The following is a 13,857-nucleotide window of genomic DNA, read 5'->3' as shown; positions in this document are numbered from 1 at the left end:
CTTGGATACAAGTCATGTATTCAGTAGACACTTTTTTTTATGGTGCATTGCCATATTCTGTGTAAGACATCATCAGTGTTCCAAGGGAAATAATTAATTGGTTATCTGTCAAGCTTATCCCCCAGGAGCTAATCACCTCCCTATTTGCTAACATTCCTTTCTTCTCCGAAGGTGCTTTTTCTTTCAAATTTTATAAATGATTACCATAATTAATTTAAACACGGAGATTTGTTTGCAAGTTGCCCTTAGGCTGAAGTCTGTGGTTTCTTTTTCAGGCCTTGCTGGTGTTGCATGCCTAAAACCATGTCTGTTCTTTTGTCTGATATATAATATTGTCTCACAAAAAGTGCTACCTCTCCCTACAAACTGAGTCTTAGTTAGGAAATTCATTAATTAGTTCCCATTATCCTTTCTACCTTGCATATTTTCCTCTCTACTTACAGTTTTATCTAATTTGCTTTGCTTGGCTTTGTTGTGTTTGTTTGTTTGTTTTTTGTTTTTTTTTTTTTTTTTGTTTTTAATTAGATTGTGAGCTTTTAAGTTCAGTGATATAACTTGATTCAATAGGATCTCATTTGATAAGATGCCAGCAGGTAGTACATAATATAAGCAGTAGAAATAATTGTCCATAACTGCTTATTAATGCAAGTATATCACCGGTACTTATTTAGAGCATTTTATTGCACATTTTCTATTTTGATCTAAAAGTTCTCTTTGTGTTAGAATCTTGTCCATCCAGTCTGTGAAGTTAAGCACTGAAAATTATGCTGCTGACAGGGAGTTCAGGGGAGATGTGTCACCAGCTAAAAGTCAAGCTGAGCAGGTTTAGTTGCTACAAGCTACTAATTTGATGAACCTCCATATAGGATAGGGGTAATAGGGCATTTGTTTAATGTTTCCTAGGTTCCAGATGTCCTTGTCTTGTTGGAACAGAGCACTGACATTTCTGTCATCAAATTTTAGTTTAGAACCTCAAACTTGAGATAGTTTGAAACAAATGATTTTGTGAACTTTATGATGATAATTAAAGAGAAAAGAAGTTCTACCTTCTCCAGAACATTAATGATAGACCAGATGACACATCTTCCATACAAGAAATAAGATTAAGCTCAGGAGGATGTTCATTTAGGGTTTGTCAAACAGACATGGACTTCCTCTGTTTCCTCTTTCTGGCCAGCCTCAACCATGTGGCTCCAACACAGAGGGTGGGCAGGGAAAGCTTAACATCTGCCAGCAAAATGCTCTTTTGCCCTAACCAGTTGAGGCTGCATCTGCCAGTTGACCTGCCCTTACTGTGACCTGCTTTATTCCTCTGATTCTGTCTGAGGAAAATGGGTCTAAATTCTGCATGTATTATTTAAAGCACTTTGAATATTTGTTTCATATTACCATTGGAGCCTTACTTAGCTGTTTCTAATCCTCTGTAAACATGGATTAATAGAAAGCATAGGGAAGAGAACAAAGTAATCTAAATCTCCATGTGGATTTGCATCAGTGATGTAGTATAGGCAAAGGACAAATCCCCTGAAGCTGTGGATCCCCAGTTACAGGACTTGCCTCATGCATGTGGGAAAAGCAGGAGCTGTCAAATCCACAGCTGTCCTCTGCACTGCTGCCATTGGCTCACAGAGCAGAAATTACCTTTGCTTTGAGCCCCTCCTAAAGTTTGGTTCTCAAAGGGGTCTTCACCCTGCAGTGACTGAGAAGCATGGTGAGCTCCTTCCTTGCTTCTCTTCACTCTCAGGCTGTGCTCTCCTGTGCCCTTGTTGGAAAGCACCAGCTAAATAGATGCGTGTGTGGGGAAGGGAGAGGGATGTTCCCTGTGAGTGGCTTTTTTCAGATTTCCCATCACCGAAGCCTGACAGAGACTTCATTATTTATAATTACTGTGATTTTGTGTTGCTAAGTTGTAATGCAAAATGCCTATGCAGATATTTTTATATGTTTACAGTATTGTCTGGCAGTTGGGGAGTTTGTAAGGATGGAACTTGTGAATTCTGGGTGATTTTATGAAACTGTTGTATTGTGAGTGCTTTGATATCAATGTGATCCCTGATATGCTGTTAAGGCAGTGCCATGCCTCTCAGAACAGGACCAAGGGCTGGGTGAGGAGGAGGTGAAGTGGCTACTGGGCATGCTTTTCAAAACATGGGTGCAGGGATGTGAAAATTCAACCTCTAAAGATTGCCTGCAGAGCTTGAAGCAGTTATATCCTTTCACTGGAGTTGAAGCAAGCCTAAATTTTACTCATTATTTAGTATTTTAATATTTGCTTTGAAACACTCCTTTATTGGTTAATTTTATAGCATGCCTTTATATGTTCTTTCTCTCTAGAAAGTGTTTCCAAAAAAAGTTGCAAGATTTCCTGTTACATTACCTAATTTAAATTAAACAGCAGAACCATAACATGCTGTAGCCATCTTTTAACCTAAAGCACAGCTCTATGGTAATGTATTATTATTTTTCATTAACTTGATAGTTTGGTGAATACCAAATGGAAATGTTAACAAATGAAATACACTAAAGCAGAACTCAGTTATACACAATGTATTATTCCTGCTCCTTTGACCAAATTTATCTTTATGCTCTAATGTAATGGCATCAGCCTTGACCTCTCACTTCAAAATGTTGTCATTGTATCGTAAATAGCAAATATAGTGATCTATATACATACTATAATTGCAGTTAGATTTGACTTGGTCTCATGCTGCCTTGCTTCACTGAAGTCAATGAGGTTACGTGGTTAAGTGAGAGCAGAATGTACTCCTTCCATTCAGACTAAAATGGCAAATTACAGCTCTGAGTGCTTCTGGGAACATAGTGAAAGTCACAATAAAATTAAATTATAATTTATGTATTGATCTGAAATAGGAAACTTTGAGCACTCAGGAATTGTACAGAAAATTGCAGCTACTAGTGTTGCAATTTTGGGTGTGTTTCTTCTCATTGCATCTTCATCACCTCGTTACAGTTCGTTATAGAACTTGAGATCTAGTACTGCTTCTCACACAAGAGGAAAGGTGTTTTTGTCTAATGATCAAAGTAAAAGAGTGTTGGACTTATTTTTACCAGAGAGAATTTAAAGAAAAAAAAATATTTGAAGGGAGTAAAATTATTTTTGTAAGACTGTTTCTTTTTGAACAGAGATGTGAGCTGAAGTTAACATTTAATAATAAAATGCCAAAACAATGACATAATCATCATCATTATTTTAACTCAGAATAAAGAGGGTTGTGATTTACACAAGTTGGTACATGTTCATCTGCATTATATGAGCACACAAGACTTGGCTTTTTCCTATCTCCGCTTTTTCTGCTCATACTATGGTACTGTCTGATGTCACACATTAAAATAAATGGAAGATTATATCCTTAGATTCTAGCATACTATCCAAGTGTAAAACATCATCTTTATGTAAGTTTTAAAGACCAGCTTCTAGGGTATCTACTATAATTTTTCCCGCAACATTACAGAGCACCAACATCAGTCATTCCAAAGAAGGGACTAGTTTCTTAGATGCAGTAGACCTGTCTGTGCTGAGTCAGAGCTGGATCTTAGACTACCACCATGGTTTTAATTTAGTGGGGTAGATGCAGCATCCTGCCACTGGGGCAGTGAAGACAGTACCCTCATGATAAAGTGAAGAAGGCTTAGACAGCCTCTAAGAAGTGGTGCTTGGCAGCAGTATGGATCTAGAAGCCTCCAAGGGACAGATAATTCTCTGGGGCATGTGTGAGATGTAACAAGTGAGGGAAGTGGAGAGATGAGGATTTTGTGCATATCTCAGAAACTCAGAGAATTTGGTCTAAGGTATAATTTATGGAAAAACAAACTGAGATATGAAGATGGATTGGTGGTATGCCAAAAGTTACTGGCATAAATGTTGATTCTCAATAGAAAGGTATGATTATCTCTTCTTCATAAGTTTAGTTTCATGTAGAAAAAAAACCCTTAGTTTTAAATATCAGTGCAATATTTCTGCAGAAGTCAATACTATGCATAGTAAAAACTTAGACAGATCATCCCTCCATAAGCAACTACTACTAATACCACACTGTGGGAGCTTTCAGTGAGTGTGTAGGTGTGTGGCATTGCCCCAGGTTTTGCATATACAAAAAGTGGAACATGGCACCCTTTGGCTCTGATTGCTTTCTCCTGCACTCTTGAGAAGATGTATGGGCCTTTTTGAATGCATGCTAAAGAAGTACAGGTTTGTACTGGCAACTTATTTTCTTTCAGAAAGTCATAGAACAAATAAATGCCCCCAGCTACAGCTCTGCTTTTCACCTCACAGAGAGCAAATGTAGGCTGGTTAAATGGATCAAAGGAAAAATGTAGCTTGGCTGCAAGAAAAATAAGTTCTATAATTGATTGGGTCAAGAGGAGCTCAGGGACACCTGCTTGGATGAAAATGGAATGGCATTCACAGCAGAGACAGGAAATTTGATCTAACAAGGCTAAAACAACTCGTAAGCCTCAGAGATGCGAGTTGAAACTAAAGTTAGAGGCAAATGTGAATAGCTCAAGCTGTGGAGGGTCAACCTTTTTCATGCTCAGGGGCCAAGTTTGTTCCCAGGCGAGTAGATAGGCCAAACCACTATAGCTACATTCCCAATGAATAGAAGCTTTCCTAGGAAACCCTGCTTGATGCAACCAAATTCTGTGTTTCTCTGGCTGGCTTTTTTAGCTAACTCCTCCAACCAGCAGCCAAATCTGGTAGGCTCATAGGTCAGATCAGGCTCTTGGACTGATTTGTGGGACATCATTAGCTGAAATGTATGTGAATTTGTGAAGACATTTGAAGCAACAACAAAAAACCCACCCACACCCTCCTACACATTAGAAATATGGAAAATTGTGGGTTAAAGTTGCAGTTTTCAGGGAAAGCTCTTACATTCTTTCAGCTGCCTTCTGCAAAGGTAACTGAACAACATATTCTTTACACACTAAGAGCAACCTAGAGCATTGTTGATGATATAAGGAGAAAATCTAAAATCTGTTACTATGCCCATAATACCAAGTGTGCTCTTAATGTCCCTCCTCCCCATACTAATGTTTATATTTTTTCCTACAAGTGCTCAGATTCAAGTCCCCAGTAGGATTCTTCTGGCAGGCAGAAATCGATGCAGCTGCCTATTGCAGTTGCTAGTAAACAAGTTGTATTGGTCATGGGACACCAACAGGTGAGCAGGGTGGTTATATGTATGGTGAATTATAGTCCCCATTTATGACCTTCTGGGAGGACCAAAGCCACCTGGAACAAATTATAGCAAACAGCTTTAATTTGTTCAAGACATGGGGCAGAAAATGAGGGCCCACCCAAGGGTGGTGTAGCTGCTGGGAAACGTCAGCAATGTCAGCCCATGAGGTGTCAGCAGCCTCAGATTTCACTTAACAGGTAGCTGCTTTGCACAGCAATAAATCAGTAATGCAAGGTCAGGAAGAACCAGCCATATTGACCTTAGCTTTTAAGTTGCACAAATATAAAAGAGTGTAAAGGATTAGCCCATGTACATTAATTCCCCACATGTATGTGTGGGAGGATAACATGACTCACTAAACCTATGGTTAATTACTTGTATAACATATTTGAGTATGAATGTCTATGTATGTACCTATATAAGAGAGCTCTCTAAGTATATAAATATACATGGTTAGCTACGTCTGAATGTTACACTTTATTTTGAACTTTGAAACTGTTTTTTTTTTTTTTCTAACTATGATTTTAATGAGCCCACAGAAAATGCTCACTTTTCAGAAAGTCTGTGACTCTTACAACAGTTTTCTCTGAATTAATCTGCAGAAACTGATCTTGACCTCATTTTCCAGACCTTGGACAACATGAAGCAGGAGCAGTTGACAGCTACCTATTCAATGACAATTTTGTACAATAATTTATTAGTTAGTTTTGCCTACTTTGGTGATGACTGTCCTTGTACCTTAGGGTTATTTGTGTTTTTCTGTTATCTGCATTTTCCATTTAATTGTTATAAACATGTTAATACTGTTCTAGATATTGCTCTAATCATATAGAATTTAGATTTATTTTTGTGATGCTGTTAATTATTTTTCTAACTGGGTTTATAGTGGGCCTACAGGAAAGAATGGTTCTGTGTTTGATTTATTTTGAAGCAAGATACCTGCGGGCTGGATTCAATAATATAATCCATTTGTCTTAAACACCGCAAAGGTTCATGGCAAAGCCCTGAAAATCAATTTTTTGAGAGACAGAGAGAAGTTGTGTAGCTGTACACAGGTTTTAGCAGCCCAGAACAGTGAGGATTTTTATTTTTCTTCAACTGGTCTTTAAATAATTATAGATTTGTTTGTTTAACTAGGATGATAATCAAGTATTTAAGGCTCTAAATATAGACCCTGTAGGTAGAAGAAAAGTGGAAGATGTTTATAAAACCAAATAAGAATATAATCCTGAATTTAAAATAAAATCCCATCAAAGCAGATTTGATTAGATCTCCCCGACAGAGCTACAAATAAAACCGGAACTAGAACGCAACATTAACTAGAAAACATGTAGTGCTGTGCTTCTCTGCTGACTAAATGCAAAATATGAGTGGCTTTGCTGTCAAAAAAAGTGAATTTGGAACTGAATTGAGGGATAATTTGAACGGCTGATATCACAGCACCCACGCAAAGATGGGAGGAGAAAAAGAAAAAAAGAAGATATTTTAGTCTTGATGGCATTGCCTTGAATTCGGGCAGCTCTCTACGTGTGAGCTGCTCTCTGGAAAAGCTCATGGCTGGCGATGGAGCGGCCTCTGCTCCTGCCACAGGGTCCCTGGCGGGTGAGGCCCTGCCAGACAACCTGGTGGGAGCTTTGCCTCCTCCCGTCAGCCGGGGAGCTGGTCCGATGTGCCAGTCCCGGCTCCGGAGCGCTGCGTCAGGCCGCTGCCCAGTGAGGAGGGTGCCGGTGCCCGCGGCCGTCCTGGGAGCCCCGCGAAGTGCTGGTGCCTTGCAGTGTTGGGGCCGGGGCAGCCGTTGCCGCAACAGCGGCCTCGCTTGGTTGCCAGCACGGAGAGTCCCACCTCGCCACGTCTAATCAAATTATAAAGGTTTATAAAGTTACTCGCGTGTGAAATCGTTACCAGATTTGTGATGCAAGTTTAGGAACGAAAATGAGGCTTGGGGTCCTTTGAGTTATTCAGCCTTTTCCATAGCCAGAGAAATTGGTGTCCTGTGAGACAGGTTGATTCTAGGTTTGAGTAAGGCTTGATTGTAATAATCATGAAAAATAAACAGAGAAAGTGTTATGGATGATATTATGCAAAACACAATGAAAGAACTGAAGTACGTCTCTGATTTGCAATACAACAGGGAATATATCAAAGAATCCTGTTTTGTTTTGCTTCTGTGGAACAAAGTCTGGGTGTTCAGTATGTGTATTGTTTATATTCTAAATAAGTCTGTAAAATGTTAACATTGACGTGGATTTGTTTGAACAGAATGGAGATATGTTCAGTTCATTGGAAGGCTTCACAATATTCAGTGAGAAAAAGCTGAAAGTAATTTAAGTAGACTTTTATTAAACATGAAAGAACTAATCTGTGCTACAGAATATATTTGCATGGGTTCGAGAGAAATTTTGCGATTTAAAGAAGGTGAAAAAGAGGCCTAAAAGTAAAGAATGATATGGCAGTGAGACTTTAAAAAGACAGTAGGAATGTAAACCTATAAATCCTGTAGGAGTTACAGGCCAGGACTTCATCTGAGAAAAGATTTTGTTGCCCCATTGAAGTCATTCTCCTGTACTAATGGTGGAGGTCTGAAGGTTTGTATTTTCAAGTTGCATTCCTATATGAAAAAATAATCTCTGAATGGAAGTCTGTGATCAGCGGTTCACGTAAATGCAGGTTATATGACACTGCTGTCTTCCCCTGCCCGCCCAGCTGACTGGTGTAACGCCCAGTGCTAAAGACAAGGGCTGTACAGAGACAGTCCTTGAAAGCAGGTGAGGTGATAGACCACAGTGCCATGTTAAGGCAAGGAAAACAGATTATTCAGAAGAAATGGTGCAACACTTTCAAACCATGAATTTACACACAAGAAAGCATCCTTCCCTATTTTCACACCCCTTCTCAGGTCATCGGCCCTGGCACAGTGAACCTGTTGCTGGACACGTGAGATAGAGGCAGATCTGTGAGCTGTGCCACCCTGCACACGGCTGCATGCAGGGAGAGACCACTGCTGGGCAGGTGCAGAAAGCCTTTTGCTGTCCCACATGTGTAACAGTGGTATGTTGAACATCCTATATATGTGCGGGTGGTATGCACTAGCTAAGGCCTCAAAAAGCCGATGATAACCCTTCAGCTTGCCGGGGCCTGTTTTTTGAAATGGATCTTTGTGGCCGTCTCTATTTCTTTTGTGAACCTGCTGACTGATATATATGAAACAACTTAAATGAATATTTAAGATCAAAAGTAAACCAATTCATATACAGACTCTCTTGCTACAGGGACTTCATAAATAAAGTGAGACACTTCTCTTGCTTCCATGTCACTTTTTTAAAGTAAAAGTTGACATTTAGCAATATATTATTTGCTAAATTATTAGTGGGTTTGCTCCCTATTCTTTTAATAATTTTTGAGTGCTAACTGCTAGCAAATTCTCCTTTTTTTAGTAGTGGTGACTGTACTTCTAATGTTCTAAAGAGATGTGAGTTGTAGCATTACATGGAATTACATATGAATACTAAAAACTGACATTTTAGTTTGCTTAAAAAGTAGCTAAAAGCAAATTTCGTCAATATATATCATCCTAGTTGCGTCTGTAGCTTGTGGAATGAATAATATATATGATTAATATATTATTTTTCTGTTTGTGCAATATCAATAATTAGATTATGATTTCTTAACAGTGTTTATGTTTATTTGCCAAAATGCCTTCTGAGCTTTTATGTCAAAGAAGACTGCAAATTTTAAAAAATTATGCAGTGCTACTTAGTTGTGCCTATTCAGATAAGCAAAACAGTAGAGCTTTATTTTGTTAATTGGATAAGTTTGCAAGTGTTTCTAGAACAGGTTTGTGTGTGTGAATTTACCATTCTATTTCTATGAATTGTCATACATTCAGTTTTGAAATTTGTTTTCTGTTTGTGCTAACAAAACTCAAGTACCTGAATATTCTAAAATGGAAATGCTAAGGAGTCTGGAGAAAATCAAGTAGGTGATTTAGAATCTAAAATAAAGAACTGGTACTTTGTGGGTGAAATTAGGAAAGAAAAAGACAATAAATGTGATATTTATTGGATATCTGGATATTATATAATTAACTGGAGACTGAGCATTTATTTAGTCATCTCCTAATTAGTATTAAAAGTGAAGAAATTCTGGACACATAATACAGAAAATGTGAATTGAAAAAAAGGATGAATTACTGTAACCCTTACAATTTTATGGATTATTAAATGCATTTTATAAATTGATTACAAATCCTCTGTTGAGTACAAGGGTGATTAAACTGCTCTCTCTCCCTTGTCAGGTGGCTTTCCTTCTTTTTAGGAGATGATGTTTTTGTATTCTTATCTTCTTCTGTAATTTAGCAGTTGGGTCTCTGATACAACCCTGAAAAATTTGAACAACTTCATAGTGGGGTAACAATAATGATATATTTAACAGTTGCAAAAGCAGAATGAGTTTTTTGTTTTGTTTTGCTTTTTTTTTGGTTTGTTTTTTGTATTTTTTTGTTTGTTTTGTTCAGTATTATTTTTTGTTTTGTTTTAAATTGGGAATCCTTAACTAAATTAGAGATGAAAACTAAAAAAGCAAAAGGCTATTATAACATAGGCCCTGCAATATCTGTTATTACAGACAACAAAATTATATTTTTTTGTCAGGAGGTCCACATTACAGTGGATCTTGCAGTGATGCTTGACAACAGCCTGAAACTGGATCTACGGGGACATTTTTGATCTGGAACTGTGCTGATTTATGGGTAAACCTGCAGGTGGCTATGCTTGTGGTATTTTACCCTGTGTTTTTAAACCAAAACTCTTCTATCAATTTTAGAAATTTCTAATACTACTTGCATAAATATTCCATTAAGTATTTATTTGCCATGCAAAAATTACAGGAAGTTAACATTTTATTTTTTGTTATCCACTCAGGTGTAATGCAGATCAGCAATTCTACATGTCTGACATGGAGTCATGAGACACAGTGACCTCCTACTTTTCCTGTGAATGTCATCTAAAGGGCACAGTGAGGAGAAGGACGCTTAACAGACAGGGTGCCTATAATTTACTCAGGCCCCACTTCTCAAGCATCAGGTGAGTCTGACTGACTATTATACTATCAAAGAGATATATCACAATTAGGAAGCCCAGAACAAATGGAACTGTTTCCTGGTCAACGAAGCATGAGATTAAAGGCTGACGTCCAAATGTGAGAATCCAATTAGCAAGTCACTTATGTCTATGGTACAAAAGTAAAATACTGCTATTTATTACATATTCTAGCACAGCATGGTTCCTATCCATGTAAATTATAGAAGAATTTATTATGAGTAATTAAATACATATCTGGAATAACAATATACTGTGTTATAAAGAATTGGCATATGAGAAATTCAGCATAGAAGTGGTGCTTTTTCTTCCACTTCATGTTATTTTCCACAATGAACAATACACACACACAAAGGCCTTTAGTAGTATACTGACTGCACTTTTGTAACTGCTGATAAGTTTGGGGATAAGTTGATTCAGGAGTCAGACAATGAAAAAATGCAGACAATAGAAATGTCAATTTACATAAAGAATATAGGGTAGGAGAAGCATATTCTTGAGAGGATGTTTGCAGTATCAGACTGCTGCATTTTGCAATGGTCACTAATTCTCAACAGTCTAACAATGCTTTGGACATTCCTGTGATATATTTCCTGTAACTAAGGGAAATAAAGGGGAAATTTCACCGTTTCTTTGTGATATGTGTCTTGAGGTATAAAACTACGAAGCTTAAAGGTTGCTTTGTAAGTGAGAAGTGGTCCTGTTAAAGGCTCAATAGATTTTGGTGGGGGAAAGACTTGAAGGTTATGGACTAATTTAGATAGAGGTTTATTTCACAGGTCATTTATCTGGATGACTGGGTTTTTTACAAAAGGAGTCTGGGGAAATGCATTAATTTCTTTGAAGAGACTAGATGTATATGGCTTTACAATTGTTCTCACTTTATTGGGTAATGCACCTCTCTGATTTCCTCTTGATGACTCCCCAGAATGTATTTATAACTCATTAGGCTCATGTCTAAGCTACACAGGTTAGTATCTGAACATGTGTGTCCATTGCCTGCGTGTAATAATAAATGATAATGGAAGAAGAGGACTGTGTTGTTAATTGTAGGGATTAGAGACCCCTTTTTGGATGACGATGAAGAAATACAGCTGGTGGAAGATAGTTGGATTCACACATCTATCCATCTTAGTAGAAACATGGGGCGTATGAGATACACATATGTGTAAAGACAGGGGAAAATTAAGGACATATGCTGGCCTTTCAAACAATGTAGAGAATGTGCATTTATATATACTTATATGTAGGTCTATAAAGTTGAACCTAGATACTAAAAAAAAACAAAAAACCCATCAACCTGATGTGACCAAGAAGTCCTGTATGCTTAGTAAACCCTACTGAGTAACTCTTGTTACTTTGAACAGAATACCCTGCTAAATGTGATTACAGAGATCTTAAATCCACATTGGTTCAGGGTAATGTGAAAAGAGGTCTGTCTAAAATGAGCAAGTAAATATATCCCATGTTAGTGGAATCTACATTGTCTAAGCTGTGCCTTGTGATTCCTTTTATCATGGTTGTCTTCATCTTACAATCATATAATTAAAATGTTCCTAATTACCAGCTTATAAGAAGGGGCTTTGAATGAAGCTGTTGAGAAATTTGGATGAGGAAATTGTATAATTCTATGGTTTCATTGTTCTTCTGTTCTTAGCCACGGTTGCTTCATCCTCACAAGCTATCACTGTGTGTGGTCACTTTCCTTTGTTGCAAGACTCTGTTCTCATCTTGTCATGACATCTGCTCACAGTCTGTGTTATGGACTTCACCGCAGTGTCATTCTTCCAGATGCTGCCAAAGGCTATTATTCTGGGGGAAATGTTGCTTTTTAAAAAATCCAATTCAGAAGGTGTAAACATGAAAGTGAGAGTCAGTGATCGTAGTCTTTTGTGAGTTTTGCTTTGCCAGACTCCCTGGTTTTATAGCATGAAGCAAAAGTTCATTAGAGAGCATGTGGTTACTGTGACCTCTCTTGATACTGTTGTTTGCTGTTTTCGAGTATTGCTGCAAAATTTTACAGTGAATGAGAACCTCCTGAAAGTATTCATATTGCCAGAACTAGTCACAATACTGTTGGCTCTAGAAAGCTGGCAGACACCAAGCTCCATTTCTTTGTCTTCTGTTCCTTTCCTGCTGCAACTGCATTTCCTGCAATTAAGAAGACAAAACTTTCTAGGGAAAATTTAAGATTTCATCATAAGTTCTACAATACTTCCACTCTTCCTGTCATGATTTAGGAAAATACACCCAAGGAAAGAGAATGAGCAAGTGATCCAGATAAGGTGTCAGATGTGAATGAAATACAAAAATCTGGACTCTGAACCCATGGAGGAGAGTGTTGGCAGTTATAGGTAGTCCCTCTTCTATTGCTGGTACTACTTGTACTATTCACTATGGCTTATGAAGAAGCATAATGCAGAGAATGGCCTGATTCTTTTTTTAACTCTGTCTTTTGCTTCTTTATCCCCTGGTACTTCATGTTTTCAAAACCCTCCTGCTTAAACTTTAACTCCAGCTTTTAAAATTCCCTGTAGATAATTTCTTCTGCTTATTAATGCACCAAAAGCAAATTGTTTTATGTCTTTGGATATCAGCTATATGAATACATGGCTAAACAGAAAATTTCATAAACTTCTCTTAAAGAGTAAAACAAATAAAGATCAGGGAGGGAGCACAAAGCCATAGGGAACACAGGAGACAGACTTTCTTGAGTTAACCACCTAAAATATAGAAACCTTTGCAATATTTTTATATATATATATATATTTTTTTTTCCTCCCAGAGATTCAGTTTGTTGTTCCAAAATGCCTAGTGTTGTAATATCAATGGTGGAGTTCATTTTCTTAATTTTGTAAGATCTCTATTTCTTGAGATGCAGAAAAAAAAATGGTGCATTTTTAAATGTATATATTCTCTTTTTATTGAATAAATCATCCTGACAGGAGAGAAAAGAGCTATCTCCCTGCTGTGTATATGAAAGATACATTCATCTTTGTACTGAACCTCTAGATCTCATGCATGTTATTGTAATAGACTTTGTTACAACTGAGACATGGAATAAAGCTTTCAGCAAAGGTTTATTTTAAATGCGCTGGTTTTTGAAGCCTAAAGTGACTGTTAAAGTTATGAAATGTTTTATATTCAGCTGTAACATTGAGCAGTAATGACAAAAAGGAAATATTGCTGCATTCAACCAGGTATTTTGTATTTAATATTATTTATGCTAGGCAGGGAGAATAAGAGATACAGAGCTGGCTTACAGATAACCAGCATTTTGCTAGAATTTTGCTTTTCAGGGTTTTTTATAGAAGCTCATGTGATTTTAAGATTATTATTTGTTTGTTTGTTTTTTTTTAAATATTGCCAACTGTCATTGTTCTGTAAAATATAAATTGTGAAGGTGCAACTCATTCCAGCTTCACTGTAATTTAGGGCCATATTTCTGCCTCTGTGTAAAGTGCATATCCTACCAAACCAGACCGTACTAGCCTTGAAAAGTCCTTAACATTGAAGTAGCTTCTAAAAATAACAGCATAAGTAGTTTGAACTGATAGAAA

General features: G+C 37.4%; 1 protein-coding gene across 4 annotated transcripts in view; it reads right to left on the bottom strand.

The window, feature by feature from the left end:
- The window catches only part of B3GALT1 (beta-1,3-galactosyltransferase 1), a 220,613-nt gene that overhangs the window by 28,615 nt on the left and 178,141 nt on the right, over positions 1 to 13,857 (bottom strand). Inside the window, exon 4 of one of the 4 annotated variants that reach the window (XR_006164529.1) lies at positions 11,661 to 12,448. The exons of the other annotated variants lie outside the window; for them this stretch is intronic. The gene's annotated coding sequence lies outside the window, so the exon portion shown is untranslated. Of the gene's footprint in view, positions 1 to 11,660; positions 12,449 to 13,857 lie in introns of those variants that run through there. 4 annotated transcript variants of the gene reach the window in all.

This window comes from Tyto alba, unplaced genomic scaffold, assembly GCF_018691265.1.
Source record: "Tyto alba isolate M040663 unplaced genomic scaffold, T.alba_DEE_v4.0 Super-Scaffold_7, whole genome shotgun sequence".
Classification (NCBI taxonomy): Eukaryota; Metazoa; Chordata; class Aves; order Strigiformes; family Tytonidae; genus Tyto; species Tyto alba.
This window is presented reverse-complemented; position numbering and strand designations above follow the sequence as displayed.